The sequence below is a fragment of the Salmo salar genome, chromosome ssa03, assembly GCF_905237065.1.
Source record: "Salmo salar chromosome ssa03, Ssal_v3.1, whole genome shotgun sequence".
In the NCBI taxonomy this organism is placed as follows: domain Eukaryota; kingdom Metazoa; phylum Chordata; class Actinopteri; order Salmoniformes; family Salmonidae; genus Salmo; species Salmo salar.
The window spans coordinates 100,316,905-100,344,404 of NC_059444.1; the positions used below are offsets into that span (position 1 = coordinate 100,316,905).

Consider the following 27,500-nt stretch of genomic DNA (forward strand, 5'->3'; position numbering starts at 1 on the left):
GACAGACCCTTAAAGGGAGACAGACCCTTAAAGGGATACAGACCCTTAAAGGGATACAGACCCTTAAAGGGAGACAGACCCTTAAAGGGAGACAGACCCTTAAAGGGATACAAACCCTTAAAGGGATACTACAGGATTTTGGTAATGTATCCTTTTACATAAAACTTGCTCCCCCTCTCCCAATACAGGTGTAACTATTGGACTATAAATGAGACCTTCCTGTATTATACTGATGCTAACGTGTTCATTCTGTTCTACTGGACCATTATGTTGCTATTGCTATCTGTCACGCCCTGACCTGAGAGAGACGGTTTATTTCTCTATTTTGTTAGGTCAGGGTGTGGGGTGGGCAGTCTATGTGGTAAATTTCTATGTTCCATTCTATGTTTTGTATTTCTTTGTGTTGAGCCGAGTATGGTTCCTAATCAGAGGCAGCTGTCTATCGTTGTCTCTGATTGGGAACCATACTTAGGCAGCCCTTTTCCCTCCACCTTTCAGTGATCTTGTTTTTTGTTACAGCTCAGTGTTAGCCTGCAGAACGTAACGTTCGTTTTCCGTTATTTATTGTTTTGTTTTAGTGTTAAATAAAGATAATCATTAGCACTTACCCACGCTGCACCTTGGTCTACTCCCCTTTAACGACGAGCGGCACATTATCTGTTAATAGTTGTCGCTGTTTGTGTCGTTGTCCAGAAGGAACCTGCAGTCAGCATTTCATTGGGACAATGTATACCATGTGTTATCCCGTACATACGACTAATAAAACTTAAACTTTTGAAACATATTTTCCTTAACCTTAACACCAAACCTTAACTCTAACCCTAAACCAAACTTTAACCTTTACCTTAACCAGTCAGAATGAATGCCTAAACTTAACCCGTCGAGTTTTGAAGTTTATCCCCGACTCTGGAGAAACGTTGAATACCGAAGTGAGGCTGTGATATCTTGTTGAGACTCTATGCCATTCTGGCTCAGACAAGTCCACTTGCTTACTTACACCTGGTGGGTGTCTGCTGTATGCAGTTCTGGACCTGATTCGACCCTGGTGGGTGTCTGCTCTATGCCGTTCTGGACCTGATTCGACCCTGGTGGGTGTCTGCTCTATGCAGTTCTGGACCTGATTCGACCCTGGTGGGTGTCTGCTCTATGCAGTTCTGGACCTGATTCGACCCTGGTGGGTGTCTGCTCTATGCAGTTCTGGACCTGATTCGACCCTGGTGGGTGTCTGCTGTATGCAGTTCTGGACCTGATTCGACCCTGGTGGGTGTCTGCTCTATGCAGTTCTGGACCTGATACGACCCTGGTGGGTGTCTGCTCTATGCAGTTCTGGACCTGATTCGACCCTGGTGGGTGTCTGCTCTATGCCGTTCTGGACCTGATTACGACACAGTTCACCCTGTTTCACGTTGCTGGGTGTCTGTTCTCAACATCTCAAACTGGGTGTTCTTTTATTTCTGATCCAGAACACGATGGGTTAACAGGACACACAACACGATGGGTTAACAGGACACACAACACGATGGGTTAACAGGACACACAACACGATGGGTTAACAGGACACACAACACGATGGGTTAACAGGACACACAACACGATGGGTTAACAGGACACACAACACGATGGGTTGCTTCACCGTAGGGATGGTGCCACCACCATGCTTCATCGTAGGGATGGTGCCACCACCATGCTTCACCGTAGGGATGGTGCCAGGTTTCCTCCAGACGTGACGCTTGGCATTCAGGCCAAAGAGTTCAATATTGGTTTCATCAGACCAGAAAATCTTGTTTCTCATGGTCTGAGAGTCTTTAGGTGCCTTTTGGAAAAATCCAAGCAGTCTGTCATGTATATTCCGTCTGGTCACTCTACCATAAAGGCCTCATTGGTGGAGTGCTGCAGAGATGGTTGTCCTTCTGGAAGGTTCTCCCATCTCCACAGAGGAACTCTGGAGCTCTGTCAGAGTGACCATCGGGTTCTTGGTCACATCCCTGACCAAGGCCCTTCTCCGCCGATTGCTCAGTTTGGCCGAGCGGCCAGCTCTAGGAAGAGTCTTGGTGGTTCCAAACTTCTTCCATTTAAGAATGATGGAGGCCACTGTGTTCTTGGGGACCTTCAATACTGCAGAAATGTTTTGGTTCCCTTCCCAGATCTGTGCCTTGACACAATCCTGTCTCAGAGCTCTACGGACAATTCCTTCAACCTCATGGCTTGGTTTTTGCTCTGACATGCACTGTCAACTGTGGGACCTTATATAGACAGGTGTGTGCCTTTCCAAATCATGTCCAATCAATAGAATTTACCACAGGTGGACTCCAATCAAGATGTAGAAACATCTCAAGGACGATAAATGGAAACAGGATGCACCTGAAATCAATTTCTAGTCTCACAGCAAAGGGTCTGAATACTTACGTAAATAAGGTATTTCAGTTTTTGATTTTTAATACATTTCTAAAAACCTGTTTTTGCTTTGTCATTATGGGGTATTGTGTGTAGATTGAGGAGGGGGAAAATATGTAATTAATTTTAGAATAAGGCTGTAACAAAATGTGGAAAACTTTCCGAATGTACTGTCTATGAGTGGATGTCTTGTGATGAATACAGATCTAGAATGTCTAGAATGGAGGATCTATGTAATATCAGTGGGAGGTCTTGTGATGAATACAGATCTAGAATGTCTAGAATGGTGGATCTATGTTATATCAGTGGATGTCTTGTGATGAATACAGATCTATAATGTCTAGAATGGAGGATCTATGTTATATCAGTGGGAGGTCTTGTGATGGATAGAGATCTATAATGTATAGAATGGAGGATCTATGTTATATCAGTGAGAGGTCTTGTGATGAATACAGATCTATAATGTATAGAATGGAGGATCTATGTAATATCAGTGGGAGGTCTTGTGATGGATAGAGATCTATAATGTCTAGAATGGTGGATCTATGTTATATCAGTGGAGGTCTTGTGATGAATACAGATCTATAATGTCTAGAATGGTGGATCTATGTTATATCAGTGGAGGTCTTGTGATGAATACAGATCTATAATGTATAGAATGGAGGATCTATGTTATATCAGTGGGAGGTCTTGTGATGGATAGAGATCTATAATGTCTAGAATGGAGGATCTATGTTATATCAGTGGAGGTCTTGTGATGGATAGAGATCTATAATGTCTAGAATGGAGGATCTATGTTATATCAGTGGAGGTCTTGTGATGAATACAGATCTATAATGTATAGAATGGAGGATCTATGTTATATCAGTGGGAGGTCTTGTGATGAATAAAGATCTATAATGTCTAGAATGGAGGATCTATGTTATATCAGTGAGAGGTCTTGTGATGAATACAGATCTAGAATGTCTAGAATGGAGGATCTATGTTATATCAGTGGGAGGTCTTGTGATGAATACAGATCTATAATGTCTAGAATGGTGGATCTATGTTATATCAGTGAGAGGTCTTGTGATGAATACAGATCTAGAATGTCTAGAATGGAGGATCTATGTTATATCAGTGGGAGGTCTTGTGATGAATACAGATCTATAATGTCTAGAATGGAGGATCTATGTTATATCAGTGGAGGTCTTGTGATGAATACAGATCTATAATGTCTAGAATGGAGGATCTATGTTATATCAGTGGAGGTCTTGTGATGAATACAGATCTATAATGTCTAGAATGGAGGATCTATGTTATATCAGTGGAGGTCTTGTGATGAATACAGATCTATAATGTCTAGAATGGAGGATCTATGTTATATCAGTGGAGGTCTTGTGATGAATACAGATCTAGAATGTCTAGAATGGAGGATCTATGTTATATCAGTGGGAGGTCTTGTGATGAATACAGATCTATAATGTCTAGAATGGTGGATCTATGTTATATCAGTGAGAGGTCTTGTGATGAATACAGATCTAGAATGTCTAGAATGGAGGATCTATGTGATATCAGTGGGAGGTCTTGTGATGAATACAGATCTATAATGTCTAGAATGGAGGATCTATGTTATATCAGTGGGAGGTCTTGTGATGAATACAGATCTAGAATGTCTAGAATGGAGGATCTATGTAATATCAGTGGAGGTCTTGTGATGAATACAGATCTATAATGTCTAGAATGGAGGATCTATGTTATATCAGTGGATGTCTTGTGATGAATACAGATCTATAATGTCTAGAATGGAGGATCTATGTTATCTCAGTGGAGGTCTTGTGATGAATACAGATCTATAATGTCTAGAATGGAGGATCTATGTTATATCAGTGGAGGTCTTGTGATGAATACAGATCTATAATGTCTAGAAAGGAGGATCTATGTTATATCAGTGGAGGTCTTGTGATGAATACAGATCTATAATGTCTAGAATGGAGGATCTATGTTATATCAGTGGAGGTCTTGTAGCTGTGCTTGGTGTCTGTGGTATGAGACAGCCACAATACTGTGATCCCAGCAGGAGAATGTAGTCCACAGTGACTCCTTCCCTCCTCCTCCTCCTCCTCCTCCTCACCATGGCCCATAATGCATTGCGGTGGCTGTAGAGGCTCCTGCCCTCAGGCCTCTCTGACCCCTTTTTGTGAGGCCTCCTGATGGATGCTGCTACCGTGTGTGTGTGTTTTTGTGTGTGTTTTGTGTGTGTGTGTGTGTGTGTGTGTGTGTGTGTGTGTAGAGATCACAGTGTTGTGTGTTTCTGTGTGTGTGTGTGTGTGTGTGTGTGTGTGTGTGTGTGTGTGTGTGTGTGTGTGTAGAGATCACAGTGTTGTGTGTTTCTGTCTGTGTGTGTGTGTGTGTGTGTGTGTGTAGAGATCACAGTGTTGTGTGTTTCTGTCTGTGTGTTTCTGTGTGTGTGTGTGTAGAGATCACAGTGTTGTGTGTTTCTGTCTGTGTGTTTCTGTGTGTGTGTTTCGTGTGTGTGTGTGTGTGTGTGTGTGTGTAGAGAGATAACAGAGACAGCGTGGCGTCGTGTCATATTTGCGTGCCCCTCTCTGCCACATTAGCGTGTGTGACATCGTAAGCGTGTGACGAGGACCACTTCAAAAATAGAAACATAAACAGATTTTATAAATAGAATCGTTAGCCTCGGGATGTGGTCCAGATGCAGTGGATCTATTGTTCCTTCGCTCTGTGGAGATTCATACAATTTGACCATCATTTTAATCGCGTTACTATCTACTATTTGTCAACATTCATTGACGCATTAATACCAGGCTACATAGTCATTAATAACAGCATTAATACCAGGCTACATAGTCATTAATAACAGCATTGATAGTAGGCTTCATAGTCATTAATAACAGTGTTGATACCAGGCTACATAGTCATTAATAACAGTATTGATATCAGGCTACATAGTCATTAATAACAGCATTAATACCAGGCTTCATAGTCATTAATAACAGCATTAATACCAGGCTTCATAGTCATCAATAACAGCATTAATAACAGGCTTCATAGTCATTAATAACAGCATTAATACCAGGCTTCATAGTCATTAATAACAGCATTAATACTAGGCTTCATAGTCATTAATAACAGCATTAATACCAGGCTTCATAGTCATTAATAACAGCATTAATACCAGCCTTCATAGTCAATAATAACAGCATTAATACCAGGCTTCATAGTCAATAATAACAGCATTAATACCAGGCTTCATAGTCATTAATAACAGCATTGATACCAGGCTTCATAGTCATTAATAACAGCATTAATACCAGGCTTCATAGTCAATAATAACAGCATTAATACCAGGCTTCATAGTCATTAATAACAGTATTGATACCAGGCTTCATAGTCATTAATAACAGCATTAATACCAGGCTTCATAGTCATTAATAACAGTATTGATACCAGGCTTCATAGTCATTAATAACAGCATTGATACCAGGCTTCATAGTCATTAATAACAGTATTGATACCAGGCTTCATAGTCATAAATAACAGTATTGATACCAGGCTTCATAGTCATTAATAACAGCATTAATACCAGGCTTCATAGTCATCAATAACAGCATTAATACCAGGCTTCATAGTCATTAATAACAGCATTAATACCAGGCTTCATAGTCATTAATAACAGTATTGATATCAGGCTTCATAGTCATTAATAACAGCATTGATACCAGGCTTCATAGTCATTAATAACAGTATTGATATCAGGCTTCATAGTCATTAATAACAGTATTGATATCAGGCTACATAGTCATTAATAACCACATTAATACCAGGCTTCATAGTCATTAATAACAGCATTAATACCAGGCTTCATAGTCATTAATAACAGCATTAATACCAGGCTTCATAGTCATTAATAACAGTATTGATATCAGGCTTCATAATCATTAATAACAGTATTGATATCAGGCTACATAGTCATTAATAACCACATTAATACCAGGCTTCATAGTCATTAATAACAGCATTAATACCAGGCTTCATAGTCATTAATAACAGCATTAATACCAGGCTTCATAGTCATTAATAACAGTATTGATATCAGGCTTCATAATCATTAATAACAGCATTGATACCAGGCTTCATAGTCATTAATAACAGTATTGATACCAGGCTTCATAGTCATTAATAACAGCATTAATACCAGGCTTCATAGTCATTAAAAACAGTGAAATTCAATGAATTCAGCATTGCTGAGAGTAGAATGAAATGAATGCAGCGTGACTGAGAGTAGAATGAAATGAATGCAGCATTAGAGAGAGTAGAATGAAATTAATGCATCATTACTGAGAGTAGAATGAAATGAATGCATCATTACTGAGAGTAGAATGAAATGAATGCAGCATTACTGAGAGTAGAATGAAATGAATTCCTCATTACTGAGAGTAGAATGAAATGAATGCATCATTACTGAGAGTAGAATGAAATGAATGCATCATTACTGAGAGTAGAATGAAATGAATTCAGCATTACTGAGAGTAGAATGAAATGAATTCCTCATTACTGAGAGTAGAATGAAATGAATCCATCATTACTGAGAGTAGAATGAAATGAATTCCTCATTACTGAGAGTAGAATGAAATGAATGCATCATTACTGAGAGTAGAATGAAATGAATGCATCATTACTGAGAGTAGAATGAAATGAATGCATCATTACTGAGAGTAGAATGAAATGAATGCATCATTACTGAGAGTAGAATGAAATGAATGCATCATTACTGAGAGTAGAATGAAATGAATGCATCATTACTGAGAGTAGAATGAAATGAATGCATCATTACTGAGAGTAGAGTAAAGTAGAAATGAATGCAGCTGCAACAAACACTGGTTGAGGCGTATTTATAAAACCCTCTTAGGCCTCACTCTCCCCCCTATCTGAGATTTCTACTGCAGCCCTCATCCTCCACATACAACACCCGTTCTGCCAGTCACATTCTGTTAAAGGTCCCCAAAGCGAACACATCCCTGGGTCGCTCGTCTTTTCAGTTTGCTGCAGCTAGCGACTGGAACGAGCTGCAACAAACACTCAAGCTGGACAGTTTTATCTCAATCTCTTCATTCAAAGACTCAATCATGGACACTCTTACTGACAGTTGTGGCTGCTTTGTGTGATGTATTGTTGTCTCTACCTTCTTGACCTTTGTGCTGTTGTCTGTGCCTAATAATGTTTGTACCATGTTGTGTTGCTACCATGTTGTTGTCATGTTGTGTTGCTACCATGTTGTTGTCATGTTGTGATGCTACCATGCTGTGTTGTCATGTTGTGTTGCTACCATGCTGTGTTGTCATGTTGTGTTGCTACCATGGTGTGTTGTCATGTGTTGCTACCATGCTGTGTTGTCATGTTGTGTTTCTACCATGCTGTGTTGTCATGTTGTGTTGCTACCATGCTGTGTTGTCATGTTGTGTTTCTACCATGCTGTGTTGTCATGTGTTTCTACCATGCTGTGTTGTCATGTTGTGTTTCTACCATGCTGTGTTGTCATGTGTTGCTACCATGCTGTGTTGTCATGTTGTGTTGCTGCCATGCTGTGTTGTCATGTTGTGTTTCTACCATGCTGTTGTCATGTTGTGTTTCTCCCATTTTATTGTCATGTTGTGTTGCTGCCATGTTGTTGTCATGTTGTGTTGCTACCATGTTGTTGTCATGTTGTGTTGCTACCATGTTGTTGTCATATTGTGTTGCTACCATGTTGTTGTCATGTTGTGTTGCTGCCATGTTGTTGTCATGTTGTGTTCCTACCATGTTGTTGTCATGTGTTGCTGCCATGTTGTTGTCATGTGTTGCTGCCATGTTGTTGTCATGTGTTGCTGCCATGTTGTTGTCATGTGTTGCTACCATGTTGTTGTCATGTTGTGTTGCTACCATGTTGTTGTCATATTGTGTTGCTACCATGTTGTTGTCATGTTGTGTTGCTGCCATGTTGTTGTCATGTTGTGTTCCTACCATGTTGTTGTCATGTGTTGCTGCCATGTTGTTGTCATGTGTTGCTGCCATGTTGTTGTCATGTGTTGCTGCCATGTTGTTGTCATGTGTTGCTGCCATGTTGTTGTCATGTGTTGCTGCCATGTTGTCATGTTGTGTTGCTACCATGTTGTTGTTATGTTGTGTTGCTACCATGTTGTTGTCATGTTGTGTTGCTGCCATGTTGTTGTCATGTTGTGTTCCTACCATGTTATTGTCATGTGTTGCTGCCATGTTGTTGTCATGTTGTGTTGCTACCATGTTGTTGTTATGTGTTGCTGCCATGTTGTTGTCATGTGTTGCTACCATGTTGTTGTCATGTTGTGTTGCTACCATGTTGTTGTCATGTTGTGTTGCTACCATGTTGTTGTCATGTTGTGTTGCTACCATGTTGTTGTCATGTTGTGTTGCTACCATGTTGTTGTTATGTTGTGTTGCTACCATGTTGTTGTCATGTGTTGCTACCATGGTGTTGTTATGTGTTGCTGCCATGTTGTTGTCATGTTGTGTTGCTACCATGTTGTTGTCATGTTGTGTTGCTACCATGTTGTTGTTATGTGTTGCTGCCATGTTGTTGTCATGTTGTGTTGCTACCATGTTGTTGTCATGTGTTGCTACCATGTTGTTGTTATGTGTTGCTGCCATGTTGTTGTCATGTGTTGCTACCATGTTGTTGTCATGTTGTGTTGCTACCATGTTGTTGTCATGTTGTGTTGCTACCATGTTGTTGTTATGTTGTGTTGCTACCATGTTGTTGTTATGTTGTGTTGCTACCATGTTGTTGTCATGTTGTGTTGCTACCATGTTGTTGTTATGTTGTGTTGCTACCATGTTGTTGTCATGTTGTGTTGCTACCATGTTGTTGTCATGTGTTGCTGCCATGCTGTTGTCTTAGGTCTCTTAATGTCGTGTCGTGATGTGTGTTGTTGTCCTATATTTGTATTTATTTATTTATTTGTTGAATTCCAGCCCCGTCCCGCAGGGGAGACCTTTTGCCTTTTTGGTAGGCCGTCATTGTAAATAATAATTTGTTCTTAACTGACCTGCCTAGTTAAATGAATAAATAAAATAACAATAAAATATAATTACAGGAAGCAGGATGAGGTAGCCACAGGACACTGGTCTAAGGTCAGATTTAGCATTCACAGCGTTACGGCGTGAAGGACGATGTACTGATCCTAGATGATGTGTTGTGTTCTGGTTGCCATGACGTTACCCTGCCAGCCAGACAGTGGATGAGGTGTTGTGATCTGGTTGCCATGACGTTACCCTGCCAGCCAGACAGTGGATGATGTGTTGTGTTCTGGTTGCCATGACGTTACCCTGCCAGCCAGGCAGTGGATGAGGTGTTGTGATCTGGTTGCCATGACGTTACCCTGCCAGCCAGACAGTGGATGAGGTGTTGTTATCTGGTTGCCATGACGTTACCCTGCCAGCCAGACAGTGGATGATGTGTTGTGTTCTGGTTGCCATGACGTTACCCTGCCAGCCAGGCAGTGGATGAGGTGTTGTGATCTGGTTGCCATGACGTTACCCTGCCAGCCAGACAGTGGATGAGGTGTTGTGTTCTGGTTGCCATGACATTACCCTGCCAGCCAGGCAGTGGATGAGGTGTTGTGTTCTGGTTGCCATGACAACATTACCCTGCCAGCCAGGCAGTGGATGAGGTGTTGTGTTCTGGTTGTCATGACATTATCCTGCCAGCCAGACAGTGGATGAGGTGTTGTGTTCTGGTTGCCATGACGTTACCCTGCCAGCCAGACAGTGGATGAGGTGTTGTGATCTGGTTGCCATGACGTTACCCTGCCAGCCAGACAGTGGATGAGGTGTTGTGTTCTGGTTGCCATGACATTACCCTGCCAGCCAGGCAGTGGATGAGGTGTTGTGTTCTGGTTGCCATGACATTATCCTGCCAGCCAGACAGTGGATGAGGTGTTGTGTTGTGGTTGCCATGACATTACCCTGCCAGCCAGACAGTGGATGAGGTGTTGTGTTCTGGTTGCCATGACATTACCCTGCCAGCCAGGCAGTGGATGAGGTGTTGTGTTCTGGTTGCCATGACAACATTACCCTGCCAACCAGGCAGTGGATGAGGTGTTGTGTTCTGGTTGCCATGACAACATTACCCTGCCAGCCAGGCAGTGGATGAGGTGAGTTGTAGTTTCTTTGTAGTTTTAGTACTGTTTTATTCACATAGGAACCATGGCAATGTGTTTTTTTTTAGGACTACATCTCCCATATGCAATACAATATACTGGTGGAAAAAGCGCAATGGGAATCAAATCTAAAACCGATTTAGTTTTGTGTATTTTTAATTCTATTATTAAGTGAATTCAGGCCTTGCCTGACGACTCCAACTGAATTCTTCCTCCGCTCTACCGTTCGTTCACTAGATACTTCAGTCTGAGACGCGGCCGTCGTTTTGAAGCCGTTTTGACGCGACGTCACAATGAGGGGGTGTTGGTTGTACAAAACAAAGTCATCATCTCTAACCAATCAGAGTATCACACACCGGCTTTCTGGGACCAATCAGATTGTCTAGAATGGATTTCCATTTTAAAAACCAAAAACAGGGGGTCTGGGATGTACTCCGATTCAGACTCGTGTTCTGTGGACGTGGCGGAGCGTTTGGCCGGTGCAAGGAGTTTGGATAGCCATGCAGATTCAAGACAGGATTCAATCCAAATCCTCTCTATAGTGGGGTAGATATTTAAAAGGTCATTTCTAATTGAGTCGAAACAACGGGGGAAACCGTTGAGCGTGAAAAACAAAGCAGCGATGCAGTTCTTGACACAAACCCGGTGCACCTGGCACCCACTACCATACCCCCCGTTCAAAGACACTTCAATCTTTTGTCTTGTCCCTCTGAATGGCCTCTGAACGGCACACACACACGATCCATGTCTCAAATCCTTCTTTAACCCGTCTGTCTCCTCTTCATCTACACTGATTTAAAGTGGATTTAACAGGTGAAGTCAATAAGGGATCGAATCTTTCACCTGGATTCACCTGGTCAGTTTATGTCCTGGGTTTTATTGTGACACAACAGATAGATGTGCGAAAAGACAGACAGACAGACAGACAGACAGACAGACAGACAGACAGACAGACAGACAGACAGGTATAAGAGACAGACAGACAGACAGACAGACAGACAGACAGACAGACAGACAGACAGACAGACAGACAGACAGACAGAGACAGGCAGACAGACAGACAGAGACAGACAGACAGACGGACAGACAGACAGACAGGTATAAGAGACAGACAGACAGACAGACAGACGAGACAGGACAGACAGACAGACAGACAGACAGACAGACAGACAGACAGAGACAGGTATAAGAGACAGACAGACAGACAGACAGACAGACAGACAGACGAGACAGACAGACAGACAGACAGACAGGCAGACAGACAGACAGAGACAGACAGACAGACAGGTATAAGAGACAGACAGACAGACAGACAGACAGACAGACAGACAGAGACAGGCAGACAGACAGACAGAGACAGACAGACAGACAGACAGACAGACAGACAGACAGACAGGTATAAGAGACAGACAGACAGACAGACAGACAGACAGACAGACAGACAGACAGACAGACAGACAGACAGACAGACAGACAGACAGACAGACAGACAGACAGGTATAAGAGACAGACAGACAGAGACAGACAGACAGACAGACAGACAGACAGACAGACAGACAGACAGACAGACAGACAGACAGACAGACAGACAGGTATAAGAGACAGACAGACAGAGACAGACAGACAGACAGACAGACAGACAGACAGACAGACAGACAGACAGACAGACAGACAGACAGACAGACAGACAGACAGGTATAAGAGACAGACAGACAGAAGACAGACAGACAGACAGACAGACAGACCGACAGACAGACAGACAGACAGACAGACAGACAGACAGACAGACAGTGTGCTATTCCCTCTCCTTGTTTTTTTTCTGCTCTTGTTCCTCCCAGCAAACCTGGAACATTCCCAGAACATTAGATTCCCATTAAGTTTTAGTGGGGGTTTATATATAACATTAGGATAATAACTTCCCAAAAACATTCAGATATATATATATGTTCTCCTAACATTCACTGAAATGTTCCCAGCAGGTTCTGTGAACGTTCCCAGGTCTGTATTCAACACTAACCTTAACCCTTAACTAACACTAACCCTAACCTTGATGAAAGCCCCCTAACCTAACCAAACCCTAACCTTGATGAAAGCCCCCTAACCTAATGAAACACTAACCTTGATGAAAGCCCCCCAACCTAACAAAACACTAACCTTGATGAAAGCCCCCCAACCTAACGAAACACTAACCTTGATGAAAGCCCCCCAACCTAATGAAACACTAACCTTGATGAAAGCCCCCCAACCTAACGAAACACTAACCTTGATGAAAGCCCCCCAACCTAAAGTTTTGTCTTGCCCTCTTCACGACTGTCTTGGTGTGCTTGGACCATGTTAGTTTGTTGGTGATGTGGACACCAAGGAACTTGAAGCTCTCAACCTGCTCCACTGCAGCCCCGTCAATGAGAATGGGGGCGTGCTCAGTCCTCTTTTTCCTGTAGTCCACAATCATCTCCTTTGTCTTGATCACGTTGAGGGAGAGGTTGTTGTCCTGGCACCACACGGCCAGGGGCCTGTTGCACAAAACTAGGATAAGGGATTAAGCCAGGATATCTTGGTGATCCTGGCTCAATTGATCCGTAATCCGGTTGCACTAAAGATGGATAGGGGGCAGGAGGATATGTTATGGTATAAATTACCATGGAGATTTATTCTGTGGAGCTAGCCTGCTCCAGACCAGGCTAAATTCCAGGATCTATTTCATCTCATCCCTAATGTCAGTCAGCAGTCACCACAAATGGAAACCAATAGTTATTTCACTGCTCACTATACATTGTTATCACATAACTAGACCCACTGTCATTATTTAAACGTTTGTGATCATTAATTTCAATGATTTTGGATAAAAAATAATTTTTAGATTATGTTGCTATCATTAGATAATTTACAGTTTCCCATAGACTATAAGGCTATATATATAAAATGATAGAATATTAGGGCCACAGAGGGGAAAAAAAACACAAGTAATAATATTGTAACCGGTTGTTTTAAAGGAGGACAGTTGTTAAAATGACAGATGTGGGGCATTTCGTGAAATTGTACTTCAGTATGGTTTCATAAACAAAGACATGCTGATGTGCCAGAATATTAAGTATCACATTGTCATAAGTATCAAAACTGTAAAAACAATATGTAGCTTTTCTGCAGAAAGAACCAGCCTCAAATTTATGACTTTATCCTTTTTCTTCAGTGTGGCCCTAGTACTCTGTCATATAAACAAATACACATTCCATATGAATATAAAAACACAATGTGTAACATTATGTTCCTTTATTGAATAAGGACAAAACAAAGCAGGTAAACCATCAGCTCCTTTCGAAACTGAAGTCACAGTGACTACAAGATGGAAAGCACAGAATCCAAGCATATTATACAAAATGATACATACACATTCAAAGGTCTGTATATAACACACCCTGCATGTCTGCACACTAAAATAAATGCAGGACAAATCCATACACATCAACTGAACAGACAAATGAATGGATGCAGTAGCCTCCCTGCAGCCTTGTATTACACACAGTATACCGCACAAACATCATAAGAGGCCAAATTCGTAAAAAAACGAACCCAAAAAAACCCAATTCCTCTGCCACCGCAGGACATATTTAACCAAAATTGAAAGCACACATACTAACTAAAATAATTCAACACATATTGGTCCCTCAGCAGCCGACCACTGTCGTCATCAGGGAAGATTGCCGGATTGTCCCAGTCCATGGCTGGTGGCACTCTGGGGGCCCTCTCCTTCCTCAGGCAGGCCACATTGTGGAGGACAGCACAAGCCACAGTAATATCACATGCCCTAACAGGGCTGACCCTTAATTTGTGAAGGCAGTGAAAGCGTGCCTTCAGGAGGCCAAAGGTCATTTCAACTCTGGCCCTGGTCCTGGCATGGGCATGGTTGTAGGCCTGCTGTGCTTCCTGGGGGTCTGTGAAAGGTGTCAGGAGAAAAGGCTGGCAGCCATACCCCTGTCTCCCAGCAGCACACCAGAGAATTCACCTGTCAACACAAAATCTCATCATTACTACCTCATAAACACAGTGATATTCTTGACACAGCCATGATGGTTATAAATAGGGGTTGTGTGGCTTACCTTGTGATAGATTTCAGAGGCCCGAAAGATTCTGGAGTCATGGACTGAGCCAGGCCATTTTGCCACAACATTGCTGATCACACAGTCAGCATTGCAGACCATCTGAAATCATAAGATGAGGAATATTACACCAATCAATGCACATCACTGGCAATGCAGAGTGTTCGTCAATGGACAATATCAAAAAGTTATGTTCACCTGAACATTAATGCTGTGAAAGGATTTCCTATTCACAAAATCGGCCTCATGGGCACCTGAGGGGCTTTTATCCTTATGTGTGTGCAGTCCACTGCACCAATGACATTGGGGAAACCTGTCACACAAAGTAATGAGTATCCTACTATGTGTTAACAGTTGTCCTGTAATTTGTAGATCCTCTTACCTGCAATCCTATAGAACTCCTCTTTGATGTCAGAGTCTTCTGTGGCCAGGGAAGGAGATGAAGACATCTGCTAATGCTTTGATAGCCAGACACACACTCCTTATTGTGCGGCAAATTGTGGCCTTGTTCAGCTGTTCTGCATCCCCCACTGAGTACAGGAAGGCTCCACTAGAAAAAAAGCGCAAGGCCACACAAACCATTTGCTCCACACTCAGTGCATGGCTCCGTGCAGTGCGGTGCTTAATCCTGGGACCCAGTAGTCTGCATAGATACCTGATGCCATCTGCAGAAAACCTGTATCTTTCATATAGATGGTCATCAGGGAAGGCCAGTGGGTCCAACCGGTCCCTGAAGACCCTTTCTCGCCTGAAGGCTCTCCTCAGCACAAGTGCTTCTTCATCCACCACATCTCGCACGAATGGGCATGCCATTGTCAGAGCAGAAAGGAACACAATTTTGGGCCTTCATATAGGCTAGTGGCCACACCTGGTGCTGGGGGGGTGGGCAAAAGAGGGCGATGCCTTATAACGATGACTTGGTTGTACTGATTGCTGGGAAAATAAAAAAAACCTTAGAAAGATGCCACCGTCCTGTGTGCTCACAATAAGAGCTCATATGTCATGGCTCACTTGACTTTACGAGAATATACCTAATTTTTATTTTGAGCTGTGTCATCTTCTTGGAGCTGGGGGAGGAAAGAAAAATAATGATTAATACATTTGTGTTACAGTTAGCATACAGTGTACATTGAAGGCATATCTCACCTCCCTCTCAAGTTTTTTATTTCAAGGTCCAGTTTCCTAATTGTCCTCTTTTTATTTCGGACTCCAGTGCAAGATTTTCCATCTTTTTCTTCTTGTACTGAATGTCTATGTCTGCCAGTTCTATTTGGCGCCGGAGGTGGTTGCCATACAACTTTCTGATAGCTTGTGAGCTCTGTGAACACAATACAATTAGCGCAGCTGGAATTTGGCAGGATGTGGTGTCCTTTTATTAATACGCACTATGTTGCCAGGCTGGTTTTCCCACTGTATAGCATCTGGGTCCTGTAAAAGAAATTAGATTTTTTGATTTTGATGAGGACTCCTCACCATTGTAGAGTAAATAGTACTTTCACAGTCTTAACATGATACCTCATGCCTTCTGGAATCCAGAGAGATGGTCTCCTCCTCATCATCATCGTCTCCATCATGTGCTGTTGCTGCTGCACTGGGGCCTTCACCCTATCACATTTAATCGGATTCATATTGAAGCTAGTAGACAAGACATGCCAGGCCTACAGTATGCCTTTGATGGAGTACTCACTGGATCAGCATCGTCTGGTGCTTGTGCTGGTGGCTCTAACAGGAACACAGTGCTGCCAGACACTGCAAGGCAATAGGTAAACCAAAGTCAGACAGTCCAAATTGATTCAATATGAATGTGGTTGTATCCCATGTAGAGATGGAAGGACATACCTTGAATGAAGCGGGTGGCATCTTGGGAGGAACCTATGCTCGTCTCTTTCCCCCCAGGGATCCCCTCTAAGACGGGCCTGCCTTTATTTAGCTCCAAGGCCATGTCCTCTGCTGGGGTAAGGTCAGCCTTTGGTGACCCACCACCCGTGCCTTGTCTGTGGGTATTCTTTTTCACTGCTAAAACAGTACAGACAATGTGTGAGCAGGCACCTTCTGGGTACAATATATGCTTGTGCTTTGTTAAATATTAGTCAGGGACCATACCATTCTGCAGAATGTTCTTGTATTTGATTTTGACCTGCTGCCATGTCCGTTTTGGCCCGTTCATGTTTAATCTACACACACACATTTAATGGAGTCACACTGCAAAAAATTACTTGGTATTTTTGTCAAAAAATCTATCATAGCTTTATACAGTGTGATGGAGTTACTTTACACAATTTCACTCATATCTGCAGTGCATTTCAATTAAAAATTTAACCGTTTCATAATTACAGTATAACTGCATTTTTGGAGATGTGAATTAAATATTTGAATTGTAATTGTGATGTTTCAGCGGAGCGGTGACTGTGTAATTGTGCACTACTTACGCATTCAGGCGGTCTGCAATACTTTGCCACGCTTTTTCTCTTTGCTTTATCACTGTGGCGGTGTTGCCTTTCTTCTTAATTATATATTTTACCTCCTCGTATGCCTCCATGAGGATTTGTGCTTCCGACGGGGAAAAGTACGCGGCTCTAGTTGCCATGGTAAATCAGTTAATCTGTGATCTGTGGCGGGGTCTATTTGAGTGAGCCGTGAGCGCGCACCTATCCAGGATTGGTTTCACCTGGCTTAATGAATCCGTGTCTGCTCATCCTGGCTTGGTCTTTGTGCAACCAATTAAGCCTGGACGCACATGTTTTGGCTTCATTGAGCTCAGCTGAGTCATTTATCCCGGATGTCTTAATTCTACTTTTGTGCAACAGGCCCCAGGTCTCTGACCTCCTCCCTATAGGTTGTCTCGTCGTTGTCGGTGATCAGGCCTACCACTGTTGTGTCGTAAGCCAACTCAAATGATGGTGTTGGAGTCGTGCCTGGCCATGCAGTCATGAGTGAACAAGGAGTACAGGAGGGGACTGAGCACGCACCCCTGAGGGGCCCCCGTGTTGAGGATCAGCGTGGCGGATGTGTTATTACCTACCCTCACCACCTGGGGACGGCCCGTCAGGAAGTCCAGGATCCAGTTGCAGAATGAGGTGTTTAGTCCCAGGTTCCTTAGCTTAGTGATGAGCTTTGAGGGGACTATGGTGTTGAACGCTGAGCTCTAGTCAATGAACAGCATTCTCACATAGGTGTTCCTTTTGTCCAGGTGGGAAAGGGCAGTGTGGAGTGGCAATAGAGAGACTGCATCATCTGTGGATCTGTTAGGGGGGCGGTATGCGAATTGGAGTGGGGTCTAGGGTTTCTGGGAAAGTGGTGTTGATGGGAGCCATGACCAGCCTTTCAAAGGCCTTGTATCATATGAAGCTGTACTTATTATAATGTCAGACCTCTTTGGTGGTCGTTCATAACTTATACAGTGCTGCGAAAAAGGTATTTGCCCCCATTTCTAATTTTCTCTACTTTTTACATATTTTTTGATATTGAACATTATCAGATCTTCAACCAAAACCAAATATTAGATAAAAGGGAATCTGAGTTAACGAATAACAACAAGTAGATTTAATTTATTTTCATAAACAAAGTTACGCAACACCCATAATGCAACCTGTGTGAAAAAGTAATTGCCTTCTTCCACTCAGTAACTGGTCGTGTCACCGTTTAGCTGTAACGACTCCAACCAATCACTTCCTGTACTTGTTGATCAGTCTCTCGCGTCGCTGTGGAGGAATTTACTGTATGCTGTAATGACTCCGACCAAACACTTCCTGTAGCAGTAATGACTCCGACCAAACACTTCCTGTAGCAGTAATGACTCCGACCAAACACTTCCTGTAGTTGTTGATCAGTCTCTCGCGTCGCTGTGGAGGAATTTACTGTAGCAGTAATGACTCCGACAAAACACTTCCTGTAGCAGTAATGACTCCAACCAAACACTTCCTGTAGTTGTTGACCAATCTCTCACATCGCTGTGGAGGAATTTACTGTAGCAGTAATGACTCCAACCAAACACTTCCTGTAGCAGTAATGACTCCAACCAAACACTTCCTGTAGTTGTTGATCAGTCTCTCACATCGCTGTGGAGGAATTGTGGCCCACTCTTCCATCCAGAACTGCTTTAACTCAGTGACATTGGTGGGTTTTTCAAGCATGAACTACTTGTTTCAAGTCCTGCCACAACATCTCAAATTGAGATTAGGTCTGGACTTTGACGTCTATTTTTATTCTTTTGCCATTTTCATGTAGACTTGATTGTTTGTTTTGAATCATTGTCTCGCTGCATGACCCAGCTGGGCTTCAGCTTACAGACGGATGGGCCTGACATTCTCCTGTAGAATTCTCTGATACAGAGCAGAATTCACGGTTCCTTCTATTAAGGCAAGTCGTCCAGGTCCTGAGGCAGCTGAGCGTCTCCAAACCAACACACTACCACCACACTGCTTAACCGTTGGTATGAGGTTCTTACCGTGGAATGCGGTGTTTTGGTTTTCGCCAGGCATTATGGGACGCATGTGTCGCGATTTCTGCCGGAGTCGATGACCCTCCTTGTTCGGGGCGGTGCTCGGCGGTCGACGTCACCGGTCTTCTAGACATCATTGATCAGTTTTTCCATTTTCCATTGGTTTTGTCTTGTCTTCCTACCACACCTGGTTCCAATCCCATTCATTACATGTTGTGTATTTAACCCTCTGTTTTCCGCTCATGTCCTTGTCAGTGACTGTTTGTGATGTTATGTTACGTGTGTATGTTGTATCGGTGTGCGCCTGGGTTATTTTTACCCATGTTATTTTGGACTTTGGTTTTGGAGTTTGTTTTTGTCATTAAATACTCCAGTTTAACCAATTTGGTTTCTCCTGCGCCTGACTTCCCTGACAACCTACATACACGATTATGACAGCATGTCGTGCAACTTCTTGTCATTGTTGCTTAGCTATCTGACGATTCAGAATCATAACGCTCGCTTTCCCCCGGGGCAAACATCGATGTGCGCGACATCCTTTTTTTGGTGACGTTGTCAGCCAAAACCCGTCTATATAACAATAATAAAACATGTGGCATTTCAGGGTTTTGGTTCCCAAGCCAGGTCTTTATCCTCTGGACAACCAGGGAAGCTCTCTCCCTGGTTCCCAGACAACCAGGGAAGCTCTCTCCCTGGTTCCCCAAACAACCAGGAAGCTCTCTCCCTGGTTCCCAGACAACCAGGGAAGCTCTCTCCCTGGTTCCCAAACAACCAGGAAGTTCTCTCCCTGGTTCCCAAACAACCAGGGAAGCTCTCTCCCTGGTTCCCAAACAACCAGGGGAGCTCTGTCCCTGGTTCCCAGACAACCAGGGAAGCTCTCTCCCTGGTTCCCAGACAACCAGGAAGCTCTCTCCCTGGTTCCCAGACAACCAGGAAGCTCTCTCCCTGGTTCCCAGACAACCAGGAAGCTCTCTCCCTGGTTCCCCCAAACAACCAGGGGAGCTCTGTCCCTGGTCCTCAGACAACCAGGGAAGCTCTCTCCCTGGTTCCCAGACAACCAGGGGAGCTCTCTCCCTGGTCCCCAGACAACCAGGGAAGCTCTCTCCCTGGTTCCCAGACAACCAGGAAGCTCTCCCTGGTTCCCAGACAACCAGGGAAGCTCTCTCCCTGGTTCTCAGACAACCAGGAAGCTCTCTCCTGGTTCCCAGACAACCAGGGAAGCTCTCTCCCTGGTTCCCAGACAACCAGGGAAGCTCTCTCCCTGGTTCCCAGACAACCAGGGAAGCTCTCTCCCTGGTTCCCAAACAACCAGGGAAGCTCTCTCCCTGGTTCCCAGACAACCAGGGGAAGCTCTCTCCCTGGTTCCCAGACAACCAGGGAAGCTCTCTCCCTGGTTCCCAGACAACCAGGGAAGCTCTCCTGGTTCCCCGAGACAACCAGGGAAGCTCTCTCCCCTGGTTCCCAAACAACCAGGGAGCTCTGTCCCTGGTCCTCAGACAACCAGGAAGCTCTCTCCTGGTTCCCAGACAACCAGGGAAGCTCTCCCTGGTTCCCAAACAACCAGGGAGCTCTGTCCCTGGTCCTCAGACAACCAGGGAAGCTCTCTCCCTGGTTCCCAGACAACCAGGAAGCTCTCTCCTGGTTCCCAAACAACCAGGGAGCTCTCCCTGGTCCTCGACAACCAGGGAGCCTCTCCTGGTTCCCCAGACAACCAGGAAGCTCTCTCCCTGGTTCCCAAACAACCAGGGAAGCTCTCTCCCTGGTTCCCCAAACAACCAGGGGAGCTCTGTCCCTGGTCCTCAGACAACCAGGGAGCTCTCCTAAGATTCCCTGACAACCAGGGAAGCTCTCTCCCTGGTTCCCAGACAACCAGGGAAGCTCTCTCCTGGTTCCCAGACAACCAGGGAAGCTCTCTCCCTGGTTCCCAGACAACCAGGGAGCTCTCTCCCTGGTTCCCCAGACAACCAGGAGGCTCTCTCCCTGGTTCCCAGACAACCAGGGAAGCTCTCTCCTGGTTCCCAGACAACCAGGGAAGCTCTGTCCCTGGTTCTCAGACAACCAGGGAAGCTCTCTCCCTGGTTCCCAGACAACCAGGGAAGCTCTCTCCCTGGTTCCCAGACAACCAGGAAGCTCTCTCCTGGTTCCCAGACAACCAGGGAAGCTCTCTCCCTGGTTCCCAGACAACCAGGAAGCTCTCTCCCTGGTTCCCAGACAACCAGGGAAGCTCTCTCCCTGGTTCCCAAACAACCAGGGAAGCTCTCTCCTGGTTCCCCAGACAACCAGGGAAGCTCTCTCCCTGGTTCCCAAACAACCAGGGGAAGTTCTCTCCCTGGTTCCCAAACAACCAGGGAAGCTCTCTCCCTGGTTCCCAAACAACCAGGGAAGCTCTCTCCCTGGTTCCCAGACAACCAGGGAAGCTCTCCTGGTTCCCAGACAACCAGGAAGCTCTCTCCCTGGTTCCCCCAAACTAACCAGGGGCGCTCTTCCCTGGTCCTCAGACAACCAGGAAGCTCTCCCTGGTTCCCAGACAACCAGGAAGCCTCTCCTGGTTCCCAAACAACCAGGGGAGCTCTGTCCCTGGTCCTCAGACAACCAGGGAAGCTCTCTCCCTGGTTCCCAGACAACCAGGGAAGCTCTCTCCCTGGTTCCCAAACAACCAGGGGGAGCTCGTCCCTGGTCCCCAGACAACCAGGAAGCTCTCTCCTGGTTCCCAGACAACCAGGGAAGCTCTCTCCCTGGTTCCCAAACAACCAGGGAAGCTCTCTCCCTGGTTCCCAAACAACCAGGGAGCTCTGTCCCTGGTTCTCAGACAACCAGGGAAGCTCTCCTGGTTCCCAGACAACCAGGAAGCTCTCTCCCTGGTTCCCAGACAACCAGGGAAGCTCTCCTGGTTCCCAGACAACCAGGGAGCTCTCTCCCTGGTTCCCAAACAACCAGGGGGAGCTCTGTCCCTGGTCCTCAGACAACCAGGGAGCTCTCTCCCTGGTTCCCGGACAACCAGGGAAGCTCTCTCCCTGGTTCCCAAACAACCAGGGAAGCTCTCTCCCTGGTTCCCAGACAACCAGGAAGCCTCTCCCTGGTTCCCAGACAACCAGGGAAGCTCTCCCTGGTTCTCAGACAACCAGGGAAGCTCTCTCCCTGGTTCCCAGACAACCAGGGAAGCTCTCTCCCTGGTTCCCAGACAACCAGGGAAGCTCTCTCCCTGGTTCCCAGACAACCAGGAAGCTCTCTCCCTGGTTCCCAGACAACCAGGGAAGCTCTCTCCCTGGTTCCCAAACAACCAGGGAAGCTCTCTCCCTGGTTCCCAGACAACCAGGGAAGCTCTCCCCTGGTTCCCAGACAACCAGGGAAGCTCTCCCACATCTTCTTGTTCAGTATATCACCATGGCAATGTGTGCTCAATCAGGAAGTACATGCTTCCTTTTTTTAAAATATAATCCTTCTTAGACATAACTAACCCAGGAAATACAGGTAACTTTAGTTTAGTTTAAGTTTATTAATTCAACCATTTTGGGGCGGTAGGTAGCCTAGTGGTTAGAGCGTTGGACTAGTAACCGAAATGGTTGCAAGATTGAATCCCCGAGCTGACAAGGTACAAATCTGTCGTTCTGCCCCTGAACAAGGCAGTTAACCCACTGTTCCCTGGTAGGACGTCATTGTAAATAAGAATTTGTTCTTAACTGACTTGTCTAGTTAAATAAAGGTTAAATAAAAAAAATTAAAAACAAGCATACTTGAAAAAGCCATACATGAATAAAATCAGGATGTCCTTATCTCAATCCGACCAATGGTATTTCAGGATATCCTTACCTCAATCCGACCAATGGTGTTTCAGGATATCCTTATCTCAATCCGACCAATGGTGTTTCAGGATGTCCTTATCTCAATCCGACCAATGGTGTTTCAGGATATCCTTACCTCAATCCGACCAATGGTGTTTCAGGATATCCTTATCTCAATCCGACCAATGGTGTTTCAGGATGTCCTTATCTCAATCCAACCAATGGTGTTTCAGGATATCCTTATCTCAATCCGACAGGATCTTACAATCCGACCAATGGTGTTTCAGGATATCCTTATCTCAATCCGACCAATGGTGTTTCAGGATGTCCTTATCTCAATCCGACCAATGGTGTTTCAGGATATCCTTACCTCATTCCGACCAATGGTGTTTCAGGATATCCTTATCTCAATCCGACCAATGGTGTTTCAGGATGTCCTTATCTCAATCCGACCAATGGTATTTCAGGATATCCTTACCTCAATCCAACCAATGGTATTTCTATCTTAGAAACTTTCAGAATGTTGAAGGTAGTGTTGTGTGCAGTAGGAGGAGCTAATGTTGTGGTGCTGAAATGTTCACACAGCCTGATGTTCAACCTCTGTCTCTCTGTCTGTCTCTGTCTCTCCCTCTCTCTCTCTGTCTCTCCCTCTCTCTCTGTCTCTCCCTCTCTCTCTCTGTCTCTCTCTCTGTGTCTGTCTCTCTCTCTCTGCCTCTCTCTCTCTGCCTCTCTCTCTGTCTATCTGTCTCTCTCTGCCTCCCTCTCTCTGTCTGTCTGTCTCTGTCTGTCTCTGTCTCTCTCTCTCTATATATATATATATAGTTGAAGTTGGAAGTTTACATACACCTTAGCCAAATACATTTAAACTCAGTTTTTCTCAATTCTTGACATTTAATCCTAGTAAAAATCCCATCTTAGGTCAGTTAGGATCACCACTTTATTTTAAGAATGTGAAATGTCAGAATAATAGTAGAGAGAATTATTTATTTCAGCTTTTATTTCGTTCATCACATCCCCAGTGGGTCAGAAGTTTACATACACTCAATTAGTATTTGGTAGCATTGCCTTTAAATTGGTTAACTTGGGTCAAATGTTTCGGGTAGCCTTCCACAAGCTTCCCACAATAAATTGGGTGAATTTTGGCGCCCATTCCTCCTGACAGAGCTGGTGTAACTGAGTCAGGTTTGTAGGCCTCCTTGCTCGCACACACTTTTTCAGTTCTGCCCACAAATATTCTATAGGATTGAGGTCAGGGCATTGTGATGGCCACTCCAATACCTTGACTTTGTTGTCCTTAAGCCATTTTGCCACAACTTTGGGAGTATGCTTGGGGTCATTGTCCATTTGGAAGATCCATTTGCGACCACGCTTTAACTTCCTGACTGATGTCTTGAGATGTTGAGTCAATATATCCACATAATTTTCCTACCTCATGATGCCATCTATTTTGTGAAGTGCACCAGTCCCTCCTGCAGCAAAGCACCCCCACAACATGATGCTGCCACCCCCCGTGCTTCACGGTTGGGATGGTGTTCTTCGGCTTGCAAGCCTCCCCTTTTTCCTCCAAACATAACGATGGTCATTATGGCCAAACAGTTCAATTTTTGTTTCATCAGACCAGAGGACATTTCTCCAAAAAGTACAATCTTTGTCCCCATGTGCAGTTGCAAACCGTAGTCTGGCTTTTTTATGGCGGTTTTGGAGCAGTGGCTTCTTCCTTGCTGAGCGGCCTTTCAGGTTATGTCGATATAGGACTCGTTTTACTGTGGATATAGATACTTTGTACCTGTTTCCTCCAGCATCTTCACAAGGTCCTTTGCTGTTGTTCTGGGATTGATTTGCACTTTTCGCACCAAATTACGTTCATCTCTAGGAGACAGAACGCGTCTCCTTCCTGAGTGGTATGACGGCTGCGTGGTCCCATGGTGTTTATACCTGCGTACTATTGTTTGTACAGATGAACGTGGTACCTTCAGGCGTTTTGAAATTGCTCCCAAGGATGAACCAGACTTGTGGAGGTCTACCATTTTTTCTGAGGTCTTGGCTGATTTATTTTGATTTTCCCATGATGTCAAGCAAAGAGGCACTGAGTTTGAAGGTAGGCCTTGAAATACATCCACAGGTACACCTCCAATGGACTCAAAATATGTCAATTAGCCTATCAGAAGCTTCTAAAGCCATGACATCATTTCCTGGAATTTTTCAAGCTATTTTAAGGCACAGTCAACTTAGTGTATGTAAACTTCTGACCCACTGGAATTGTGATACAGTGAATTATAAGTGAAATAATCTGTCTGTAAACAATTGTTGGAAAAATGACTTGTGTCATGCACAAAGTAGATGTCCAAACAGACTTGCCAAAACTATAGTTTGTTAACAAGAAATTTGTGGAGTGGCTGAAATCCAATCTAAGTGTATGTAAACTTCCAACTTCAACTGTATATGTGGTGCTGTCCATGGTGCTGAAATGTTCACACAGCCTGAAGTACAACCTCTCTCCCTCTCTCTGTCTCTCTCTGTCTCTCTCTCTCTGCCTCTCTCTCTCTCTCGCTCTCTTCCTCTCTCTCTCTCTCTCTCTCTCTCTCTCTCTCTCTCTCTTCCTCTCTCTTCCATTCTTCCTCTCTCTCTGCCTCTCTCTCTCTTCCTCTCTCTTCCATTCTTCCTCTCTCTCTTCCTCTCTCTTTCTCTCTCTCTCTCCCTCTCCCTCTCCCTCTCTGTCTCTCTCTCTCCATATCACTCCATCTCTCACCACATCTCCCCTGTGGTGTAAACTTTGGAATGTGTGAATGGATCTGAATAACCTGTGAGGATATACTACTGCACACACACACACACACACACACACACACACACACACACACACACACACACACACACACACACACACACACACACACACACACACACACACACACACACACACATTTGTATTGTTATCCTTGTGGGGACCAAAGAATTGATTCCCATTCAAAATCCTATCTACCCTAACCATAACCTTAACAACCATAACCTTAACCAAAAAAAGGATAGTTAAACAAACAAGTATTTAGACCCCTTGACTTTTCCCACAATTTGTTACGTTACAGACTTATTCTAAATTGGATTAAATCGGGGTTTTTTCCTCATAGATCTACCCACAATATCCCATAATGACATCACAATATCCCATAATGACATCACAATACCCCATAATGACATCACAATACCCCATAATGACATCACAATACCCCATAATGACATCACAATACCCCATAATGACAAAGCAAAAACAGGTATTTAGACATTTTTGATAATTTAAATATATATTTTTTAAGTATTCAGACCCTTTACTCAGTACTTTGTTGAAGCGCTTTTGGCAGTGATTACAGCCTCGAGTCTTCTTGGGTATGACGCTACAAGCTTGGCACACCTGTATTTGGGGAGTTTCTCCCATTCTTCTCTGCAGATCCTCTCAAGCTCTGTCAGGTTGGATTGGGAGTGTTGCTGCACGGCTATTTTCAGGTCTCTCCAGAGATGTTTAATCGGGTTCAAATCCGGGCTCTGGCCGGGCCACTCAAGGACAGACTCCTGCGTTGTCTTGGTGCTTAGGGTCGGTGTCCTGTTGGAAGGTGAACCTTCGCCCCAGTCTGAGGTTCTGAGCGCTCTGGAGCAGGTTTTCATCAAGGATCTCTCTGTACTTTGCTCCGTTCATCTTTCCCTCGATCCTGACTAGTCTCCCAGTCCCTGCCGCTGAAAAACATCCCCAAAGGATGATGCCGCCACCACCATGCTTCACCGTAGGGATGGTGCCAGGTTTCCTCCAGACGTGACGCTTGGCATTCAGGCCAAAGAGTTCAATCTTGGTTTCATCAGACCAGAGAATCTTGTTTCTCATGGTCTTAGAGTCCTTTAGGTGCCTTATTGCTATTATAACCTGGTTACCAACGTAATTAGAGCAATAGAAATAAATGTTTTGTCATACCTGTGGTATACGGTCTGATATACCACGGCTGTCAGCCAATCAGCATTCAGGGCTGGAACTACCCATTTTATAAATGCAATTATAGATACTGTAAATACATTAATATGTACAGAACTTAGAGGTAGGAGGTACAATGTGTGTGTGTGTGTGTGTGTGTGTGTGTGTGTGTGTGTGTGTGTGTGTGTGTGTGTGTGTGTGTGTATACTCAGACTCACGTGTGTGTGTGTGTGTGTGTGTGTGTGTGTGTTTTACAGGAACATTCCGAGGTGTGTGTAAGAAGATCGATCACTTCCCAGAGGCTACAGATTATGAGGCAGACGCAGCGGAATACCTTCTCCGTAAGTCTGGACACACACACACACACACACACACACACACACACACACACACACACACACACACACACACACACACACACACACACACACACACACACACACACACACACTGAGTCAGTTCCTAAAAACACACACTCCTCATCTCTCTCCTCATCTCTCTCCTCTCCTGTCCTCTTCTCTCTCCTCTCTCTCCTCTCTTTCTCCACATCTCTCTCCCCTCTCCTCTTCTCTCTCTCCCCTCTCCTCTCCTCTCCTCTCCTCTCATCTCCCCTGTGGTGTAAACTATGAAATGTGTGAATGGGTCTGA

General features: G+C 44.5%; 1 pseudogene; it reads left to right on the forward strand.

Annotated features, from left to right (window-relative positions):
- The window catches only part of LOC123741859 (voltage-dependent calcium channel gamma-3 subunit-like), a 75,307-nt pseudogene that overhangs the window by 36,539 nt on the left and 11,268 nt on the right, over positions 1–27,500 (forward strand).